The sequence below is a fragment of the Lissotriton helveticus genome, chromosome 8, assembly GCF_964261635.1.
Source record: "Lissotriton helveticus chromosome 8, aLisHel1.1, whole genome shotgun sequence".
NCBI lineage: Eukaryota > Metazoa > Chordata > Amphibia > Caudata > Salamandridae > Lissotriton > Lissotriton helveticus.
The window spans coordinates 1,341,936,387-1,341,946,221 of record NC_136069.1 but is presented as its reverse complement, the minus strand read 5'-3'; the positions used below and the strand labels follow the sequence as shown (position 1 = coordinate 1,341,946,221).

The following is a 9,835-nucleotide window of genomic DNA, read 5'->3' as shown; positions in this document are numbered from 1 at the left end:
TTGGTGGGACTCTTAGCCTTGCGAGACTCTGTATAATGTGACCATGGCTGACAGAGTCGAAGGCTTTTGACATATCAATGAACATAACTGCTAATGAGTGTCTGTTTTTTCGTGCTCCTTTTATGGTATTTTGCAGGATAGTCAGATTCTCGAGACAGCCTCTTACTTTCATGAATCCTTTTTGTCTCGTATTCAATTCAACAAAAACTGAGAGTCTTCTAGTTAATATTTTTGTGAATAGCTTCATGAATGCAGTACCGATGGTAATTGGACGCCAGTTACTAATTTTTGAAAGTTCATTAATCGGTACATTCTTGGGTATCAAAATTGATCGATTCTTTTTGATAATTTCTGGCACTCTTCTCATCAACAACCAAGACGATAGAACTCTGGGCAGCAGTCTTGGTTGTCTGCTGTGCACTTTATATAAGTCATTCAGACCTATTTTATCAGGACCCACTGCCTTCTTCATATTAGAGCTCTCAAAGGCATGAGTTATTTCGAGCAGAGTAATTTCTTTGCAGAGATGCCTAATTTCATATTCCTCCGGTATTCGATCAATCGGCATGAATTTAGGGTTCTTCTTGTTTTCTTTTTCAATTATGCTTTTGTAGTATTGAAAGATTTCATCAGCACTGATTTGGCAAGTGGCATCTTCTGCCCCATCAGTGATAATCCTGGCAATTTTCTTTTTGTTTTTCTTAAACATTGCCTGGTATTCTTTATAGCTGCCCTTTGCTTTAGCATGTTTTTTCTTGTGCGTCCGATTAAGCTTTTCGTTTTTCTTGTCTTTTTTTGTTATTTTGTTTCCTGCTGAGGCATTCTGTTGCACGTCTTGAGCAGAGTTCATAGGCTCATTATTGATTACATTTGCTGGTCCATTTGTTGTTACTCTTGCTAGATGAGGACTTATATCAGTGGTGTTTTCTGCGATATAAGTCACTACTTCATCCATCAAATCCATAGCAGCATCGTGCTGCTCTACGTTTTGAGTATATTTTTCGATTTCTGATATTCTGTCTTCCAGTTCAGCAAAGTTCTTGATTTTTTGCGCACGTTTTCGAGTGATAAAGTCTCTGTGCTTTTCTGTTGTTACTTCTATTGTAACCTCTGGTTCATCGCAAGAGTCATTTTCAGAAACATTTGATGCTTACAGTACATCTTTTGCGGATTTCTTTCTTTTATCTCTTCTTTTTTCTGCAATTTGTTTACTGTTCTTGTTGTCAAAATGTGGAACCATCAGCGCATTAATATTCCTTTTATTTTCATATACTTTTTCCAATTCTGCTAGTAGCAGTATTTCTTCTTGTGACCATAACTTAGACGGTCTGCTGTTTGCTAGAGCTGCTAGTCTAGCCCCATTTTGCGCTCTTGGATGCGCATGCCGAGCATGTTGAGAGACGCCAATTTGTGTTCCAAATCTGATATCACAGAAGCTGCACAGGAATGGCAGCTCTCCTTTTTGAGGTTTTGAGGTTTTTGCAATATTCGGCTTCTTTGTCACATTTTGAACAGTACGCTTGGAGATAGAAGCCTCTGTGCTTGTTGGAGACATGTTTTCTCAGTTCTGTAAAGGTTCCCATTATGTCTCCACACAAGTCACAATTATATCTTTCGTTTGGGTATTTCCAGTAAGTGACTTTTTTGGTGTAATCACTTTTTTTCGTTGTTACATCTTTGCTGACCTCGTACACATCGGGAAGATCATTACATTTTGCTGTACCAATGTCAGTTTTGGCTGAGGTGGCTACAAACTCAATGGATTTGCTGAGGTCTACTGTTGTGTCTTCTTCTGCTATAGTGGGTGTACTAAGGTCTATATCGTGATCTGAATCGTTGTTATTCGTTGCATTGTTGGAAGCTAGTGCTGGTTTGTCAAATTCGGTGAGGAGGTTAATGATTTCTGGGAAAGACAGCACCTCCTTAAGCCATCTTAACAGGGTTTTTATTCTCCAGGAACTACCCCATCTGGAATTGGGTTCGTTTGCTTCGCCATTTCTCACTATCACGCTCGCTGCCATGATAGAACCTTGTTTGGCCTGTCTCTATGTGCTTCTCTACGCAGAGTCTAGCACTTCAGAGGCAGTTACCGGCGGGACCACTGGGAGGTAAAGGCCACTACAACCGAGAATAGGTTAAGAGAGTCATTGTTACTCCCGCCATTTACCCACGCTTCATTGAATTTCTTCACTTTGACATTCAGAGCACTGGGCAGAAATCACATCACGTCAACAACCGCCTCCAGCCTTCGCAATGCTTTGTTTTCATTAAACAGTCGGATTCCCCTGGTCCACACCAGTTCTAAGTCCGCTGCTAGGCGCCGGGCGAGGCAGAACGCCGGCCCTGCACCCCCGGGGAGGGGGCACGGGGAGAGGCGAGCACAGCAACTGGGGCGATCCATAGGAAGGGCCCGGCTCACGTCCAGAGTCGCCACCGCCCCAGAGGGAGGCACCTCGTTCAGGCGCGGCGTGGGCCCAGCCCCGCTTTGCGCCCCAGCCCTCTGACCCAGCCCTTAGAGCCACTCCTTATCCTGAAGTTACGGATCTGACTTGCCGACTTCCCTTACCTACATTGTTCCAACATGCCAGAGGCTGTTCGCCTTGGTGATCTGCTGTAGATATGGCTACGGCCCGGCGCGAGATTTACACCATCTCCCCTGAATTTTCAAGGACCAGCGAGAGCTCACTGGACGCCGCCGGAACCACGACGTTTTGCAAGGCTCGGGCCCCTATCTCGGGGCGAACCCATTCCAGGGCGCTCAGATCTTCACAAAGAAAAGAGAACTCTCCTCGGGGCTCCCGCGGCTTCTCCGGGATCATTTGGGTTACCGCACTGGACGCCACGAGGGCGCCCATCTCTGCCACTCCCGGTTCGGGGATCTGAACCCGACTCCCTTTCGATCAGCAGAGGGCAACAGAGGCCATCGCCCGTCCCTTCTGAACGGCGCTCGCCCATCTCTTAGGACAGACTGACCCATGTTCAACTGTTGTTCACATGAAACCCTTCTCCACTTCGGCCTTCAAAGTTCTCGTTTGAATATTTGCTACTACCACCAAGATCTGCACCTGCGGCGGCTCCACCCGGGCCCTTGCTCCGGGCTTCTGTGCTCACCGCAGCGGCCCTCCTACTCGTCGCGGCTTAGCCCCTGCGGCTCTCAGCGCCAGCGGCGGCCAGGTATGGGCCTGACGCTCCAGCGCCTATCATTTTCAGAGCTAGTTGATTCGGCAGGTGAATTGTTACACACTCCTTACCGTATTCAGACTTCCATGGACACCGTTCTGCTGTCTATATCAACCAACACCTTTTCTGGGGTCTGATTAGCATCGGTATCGGGCGCCTTAACACAGCGTTCGGTTCATCCCGCAGCGCCAGTTCTGCTTACCAAAAGTAGCCCACTAGGCACTCGCATTCCATGCCCGGCTCCACGCCAGCGATCCGGGCTTCTTACCCATTTAAAGTTTGAGAATAGGTTGAGATCGTTTCAGCCCCAAGACCTCTAATCATTCGCTTCACCAGATAAAACTTGGGGCTCCGAGTGCCAGCTATCCTGAGGGAAAATTCGGAGGGAACTAGCTACTAGATGGTTCGATTGGTCTTTCGCCCCTATACCAAGGTCGGATGACCGATTTGCACGTCAGGATCGCTACGAACCTCCACCAGAGTTTCCTCTGGCTTCGCACTGCCCAGGCATAGTTCACCATCTTTCGGGTCCTATCATGCACGCTCATGCTCCACCTCCCCGACAGAGCGGGTGAGACGGGCTGGTGGTGCACCCGCCCCTGGAAGTGCGGCGGGATCCCACCTCAGCCGGCGCGCACCGGCCCTCACCTTCATTGCACCACAGGGTTTCGCTCGGCCCTCCGACTCGCACACGTGTTAGACTCCTTGGTCCGTGTTTCAAGACGGGTCGGGTGGGTAACCGACATCGCCGCAGAACCATGGCACCCAGCGTGGGCCTCTCCGCCCAGCGGCACGACGTGGTCGGGTGCACTGAGTACAGTCCGCCCCAGTCGACAGTCGCGCCGGGAGCAAGGGGCCCGGTTTCCCCTTCAACGCGCCCCGGCGCGCCCCGAGGGGTGGCCGGGAACGGGTGCCCGGGGAGGGCGCAAAGGCGATCGAATCTCCCTCGGCCCCACGGACATGGCGAAGCTACTGCCAGGGGGGCTGTTATACCCTCTGCCAGAGCGGATGGCCACCAGCCACCCCGAAGCCTTCCCAGCCGACCACGAGCTGGCCATGGCACACCGCTGCGGAGGAAATGCGCCCTGCAGGGGCCGGGTAGGGCCGGGGCGCCCATCCTGCGGAAGGGATCTGGAACTCCCGGGCCACCAACCTTCCCGCCATGTTGAATCCTCCGAGTGGACAGCACGGACCCCACCCATTTACCTCTCGACGGTTTCACGCCCTCTTGAACTCTCTCTTCAAAGTTCTTTTCAACCTTCCCTTGCGGTACTTGTTGGCTAGTGGTCTCTCGCCCATGTTTAGCCTTAGATGGAGTTTACCACCCACTTTGGGCTTCATTCCCAAGCAACCCGACTCCGAGAAGACCCGATCCCGGCGCTCCAGGGGCCCCTACCAGCCTAACACAGTCCACGAGGTGAGCCTCGATCAGAAGGACTTGGGCCCCTAGAGCTTCGCCGGGGAGTCGGTCTTCTGTACGCCACATTTCCCACTCCGGGCGGGAATTTGGCGCTGGGCTCTTCCCTCTTCACTCGCCGTTACTGGGGGAATCCTGGTTACTTTCTTTCCTCCGCTTAGTAATATGCTTATATTCAGCGAGTCGCCATGTCTGATCCGAGGTCGTAGTCAGAAGAATAACGCCGGAGCGTCAAGAGGGAAGCCGGGGGAGGCCAGGCCGCTGCCGGAGCCGGGGCCTGGCGTCACAACAGCACGCACCCTCTTTCCCCAGATCGCATCTGAAGGCGTTTCGCCCTCACCAGGAAGCCGGCCGTGGAGGTGGGTGCCCTAGGCTCGTGCGCGCAGGGAGCCGGTGGGACACCACAGACAGCCACGCACGGCACGCAGCCAGCTTGCCAGGGACGGGCTGAGGGCAGACCAGTCAACAGACCCCTTCTCGGGGCCAGGCGCGCTGGTGGTGTACCTCTGCGGCAGGACCCGGTGAGGGACCCTGCCATGGGCGATCGGGGGGTCTGAACTTGTGGGTGGACGAAGGGGAATCCGAGCTAACCCTGCGACGTGTGGGCCGAGTGATCCACCACCAAGAGTTACAGCAACTTTTCGGAAACAGGGGCTCAGAAGAGGCAGGGAGGATGCGATGCTGTCCGTCTGCCCGCGCGTCGAGACACCCCTTGCACCTCGTGCAAGGCTTTCCTCTGGGAGTGAGATTGCACCGTTGGGAGAAAAAAACATTGCCAGGCGCTTGGCCCGGGAGTCCACTTATGGTGGCGAGGGAAGGGGCTCCCGCAGCAACTGGAGCAGCCAGCCCCGCAGCCGCTGGTCCCTCCTGGGGTAGGACCGCACGAGTCTTCAAACCCCTCGGCCCGGACGCACGGGACCGGGTCAAACTGGGTGCCTGGCAATGAGGGAGGGTCGCCCCATCTGCATGTCAGACATCCATCGCCGGGCGGCCTGAGCCGTGCCAGCGGGCTAGCAATATGCCCACCACCACCCTCGCCCAGATCAGAAGTACCCGGAAGGGAAGAGCCAGGCGGCTCCCCATCCCGCATGCCTCCCACCGCGACGGGTGGTATGTACAAAGGGCAGGGACTTAATCAACGCAAGCTTATGACCCGCACTTACTGGGAATCCCTCTTTTATGGAAAATAATTGCAATCCCCAATCCCTATCATGAACGGGGTTCAGTGGGTTACACGCACCTGTCGGCGAAGGGTAGACACACGCTGATCCATTCAGTGTAGCGTGCGTGCAACCCCGGACTAAGGGCATCACAGACCTGTTATTGCTTGATCTCGTGTGGCTGAACGCCACTTGTCCCTCTAAGAAGTTGGACGCCGACCGCTGGGGGTCGTGTAACTAGTTAGGATGGAGGAGTCTCGTTCATTATCGGAATCAAGCAGACAAATCGCTCTGCCAACTAAGAACGGCCATGCACCGCCACCTACAGAATCGAGAAAGAGCTATCAATCTGTCAATCCTTTGATTTTCCCGTGTTGAGTCAAATTAAGCCGCAGGCTCCACTCCTGGTAGTGCCCTTCCGTCAATTCCTTTAAGTTTCAGCTTTGCAACCATACTCCTCCCAGAACCCAAAGACTTTGGTTTCCCGGAAACTGCTCGGCGGGTCACAGGAATACCACCGCCGGATCGCTAGTCGAACAAAAGGGGGTGGCGATCGACAGAGCATCTGAACCAATCAAACTCTCACACCCAGTCAACAGATCTGGGTTTAATTCATCACCGTTCTTTAGCCCACTCTGCCACCCCAGTTCAGACATGGCCATATGCCAATCATTCTGACCATGTGCCTCATGGGAACAGTTCAGCCCGAACTGCCAAGCCATGCCTTCCCTGGACCGGAAACAAGCTTCCGAGGACCGGTTTCTGGCATTTCAGCCGTCTTCAGCCCGGCTTGCTTGAATCCAGTGGCAAAGTGAGCAAGGGACTCACGTCTTAGCATACCCTGCCAACTTATGGCGAACAAAGTGGAACAAAAGGGGGTGGCGATGGACGGAGCATCTGAACCAATCAAACTCTCACACCCAGTCAACAGATCTGGGTTTAATCCATCACCGTTCTTTAGCCCACTCTGCCAGCCCAGTTCAGACATGGCCTTATGCAAATCAGTCTGACCCTGTGCCTCATGGGAACAGCCCAGCCCGTACTGCCAAGCCATGCCTTCCCTGGACCGGAAACAAACTTCCGAGGACTGATTTCTGGCATTTCAGGCGTCTTCAGCCCGGCTTCCTTGAATCCAGTGGCATAGTGAGCAAGGGACTCACGTCTGAGCATACCCTGCCAACTTATGGCGAACAAAGTGGAACAAAAGGGGGTGGCGATGGATGGAGCATCTGAACCAATCAAAATCTCACACCCAGTCAACAGATCTGGGTTTAATCCATCACCGTTCTTTAGCCCACTCTGCCACCCCAGTTCAGACATGTCCATATGCAAATCAGTCTGACCCTGTGCCTCATGGGAACAGTCCAGCCCGAACTGCCAAGCCATGCCTTCCCTGGACCGGAAACAAGCTTCCGAGGACCGGTTTCTGGCATTTCAGCCATCTTCAGCCCCGCTAGCCGGCATCATTTATGGTTGGAACTACGACGGTATCTGATCGTCTTCGAACCTCCGACTTTCGGTCTTGATTAATGAAACCATTCTTGGCAAATGCTTTCGCTTTGGTTCGTCTTGCGCCGGTCCAAGAATTTCATCTCTAGTGGCACAATACGAATGCCCCTGGCCGTCCCTCTGAATCATGGCCTCAGTTCCGTAAAAATAGAACCGGAGTCCTATTCCATTATTCCTAGCTGAAGTATTCAGCTTTGAACACTCTAATTTTTTCAAAGTAAACGCTTCGTTCCCCCAGGACACTCAGTCAAGAGCATCAAGGGGGCGCCGAGAAGCAGTGGCTGGGACAGGCGGTAGCTCGCCTCGCGGCGAACCGTCAGCTCGATCCTAAGATCCAACTACGAGCTTTTTAACTGCAGCAACTTTAATATACGCTATTGGAGCTGGAATTATGGCGGCTGCTGGCACCAGACTTGCCCTCCAATGGATCCTCGTTAAAGGATTTAAAGTGTGCTCATTCCAATTACAGCGCCTAGAAAGAGTCCTGAATTATTATTTTTCATCACTACCTCCCCGAGTCGGGAGTGGGTAATTTGCATACCTGCTGCCTTCCTTGGATGTGGTAGCCGTTTCTCAGGCTCTCTCTCTGGATCAAACCCTGATTCCCCGTTACCAATGGTCACCATGGTAGGCACAGAAAGTGCCATTGAAAGTTGATAGGGCAGACATCCAAATGTATCGTCGGCGTCACGGGGACGTGCGATCGGCCGAGGTTATCGAGAGTCACCAAAGCGGCCGGGCGAGCCCGGATTGGTCTTGGTCTGATAAATGCACACATCCGAGGGAGGTCAGCGCTCGTCGGAATGCATTAGCTCTAGAATTACCACAGTTACCCAAGTAACAGATGGAGCCATCAAAGAACCATAACTGATTTAATGAGCCATTCGCAGTTTCACTGTACCAACCGTGTGTACTTACATGTGCATGGCTTAATCTTTGAGACAAGCATAGGTTACTGGAAGGATCAACCAGGTAGCCGGACCTGCTCATGGGGTGAGGGTCGCGTGCCCATCTCCCCGACCGGCAACATTTGCGCACCTCTCCCTCTCAGGAGCCTGCCGGGGGAAGGAGCCCAGCCGCCTGGATGTGAGAGGGCTCGCTGGAGGGGTGTGGAGAGGTACGGTCACATGGGCACCGACAAGCCCAGCCCTCTCCCCCAGGAGGGAGAGGTGGGCCGAGGCGCAGCCTGACCGAGACGCAGGGGTGCCGTGGCCTGGCGGCAGGCGCGGCACCCCTCGGAACTGCTGTGGAAATGTTCTGGGCAGAGAGGGGTGACGGTGTGGCACGTGGGGCCTATAGACCTGCTGGGCAGCAGCATCCAAGGGCCTGGTGCCATAAGACCCCTTCCGCTCGGGTCAGACCACTGGGGGGCACGAGCTGCTGGGGCCACACGGCCTTTGCTCTGCTGGGTAAAGGGCCTCCCACCAGGTGGCAGGCCCTCGAGTCGGACAGTCCATGCGTGAAATAACAGCCGAGACTGGCCAAGCAGTCCATCCCTAAATGGACTGAGAGTGCCCAATCAATCAGAGTACAGCTGGGGCATCCCCTGGCAGGCCACCCTGTGCAGGGGGTATGCTGGCTTAGCATCCCCTGCCTTCCTGCTCCTGGGGCAACCAGACTCGGAGATAAAAAGGACCATCGGGAAGAGCCCGAGAGGCAGGTGCATACCCGGGCCCCTGGGGGCCCCGGCAGGCAGGCCCAGGTGCTGCATTCCCCCGTCTCAGCATCGCAGGACCTCGCGGAGGTCTTCCTGAGCAAACTCAGAGAAAAAGGACCATCGGGAAGGGGCTGAGAGGCAGGTGTGTACCTGGGCCCCTGGGGGCCCCGGCGGGCGGGCCCGGGTGCTGCTTTCCCCGTCTCAGCATCGCCGGACCTCACGGAGGTCTGCCTGAGCAAACTCGGAGAAAAAGGACCATCAGGAAGGGGCTGAGAGGCAGGTGCGTACCGAGGCCCCTGGGGGCCCCGGTAGGCGGGCCCGGGTGCCAACTTCCCCCGTCTCAGCATTGCCGGACCTCATAGAGGTCTGACTGAGTAAAAGAACTCGGAGAAAAAGGACCACCGGGAAGGGGCTGAGAGGCAGGTGCGTACCCGGGCCTCTGGGGGCCCGGCCGGTGGGCCCGGGTGCTGCCTTCCCCCGTCTCAGCATCGCCAGACCTCACAGAGGTCTGCCTGAGCAAACTCAGAGAAAAAGGACCATCAGCAATGGGCTGAGAGGCAGGTGCATACCCGGGCCCCTGGGGGCCCCGGCGGGTGGGGCCGGGTTCTGCCTTCCCCTGTTTCAGAATCACCAGACCTCACGGAGGTCTAATTGACTCTCTCCCTAGTAATCCGGAGGAAAATGACCCCCCTTTCTTTTAATCCGTGCACACGAGGTGACAGAGGGGACCCAAGGCGCGAAAGTACACGACCGCCTGAGCCCTCGCTAGGATCGGGGAGGGAAATGGCCCCTCATCGGGACTTCCAGGGAAGCTCGGCCATCTGGTCACCCCCATAGGAAAGCATTGCGGGCGACCAGATGGCCGAGGGGATCTGAGTGACCAGATGGACGGGCACGAAAGGGAAGCCATCT

The 9,835-nt window shown here is 54.5% G+C and overlaps 2 pseudogenes; both read right to left on the bottom strand.

Annotated features, from left to right (window-relative positions):
* Positions 1 to 4,803, bottom strand: part of LOC144774314 (28S ribosomal RNA) — an 8,483-nt pseudogene extending 3,680 nt beyond the window's left edge.
* Positions 4,804 to 5,657: 854 nt separating this feature from the next.
* On the bottom strand, positions 5,658 to 8,241 carry LOC144774778 (18S ribosomal RNA; annotated as a pseudogene).
* Positions 8,242 to 9,835: the final 1,594 nt, after the last annotated feature.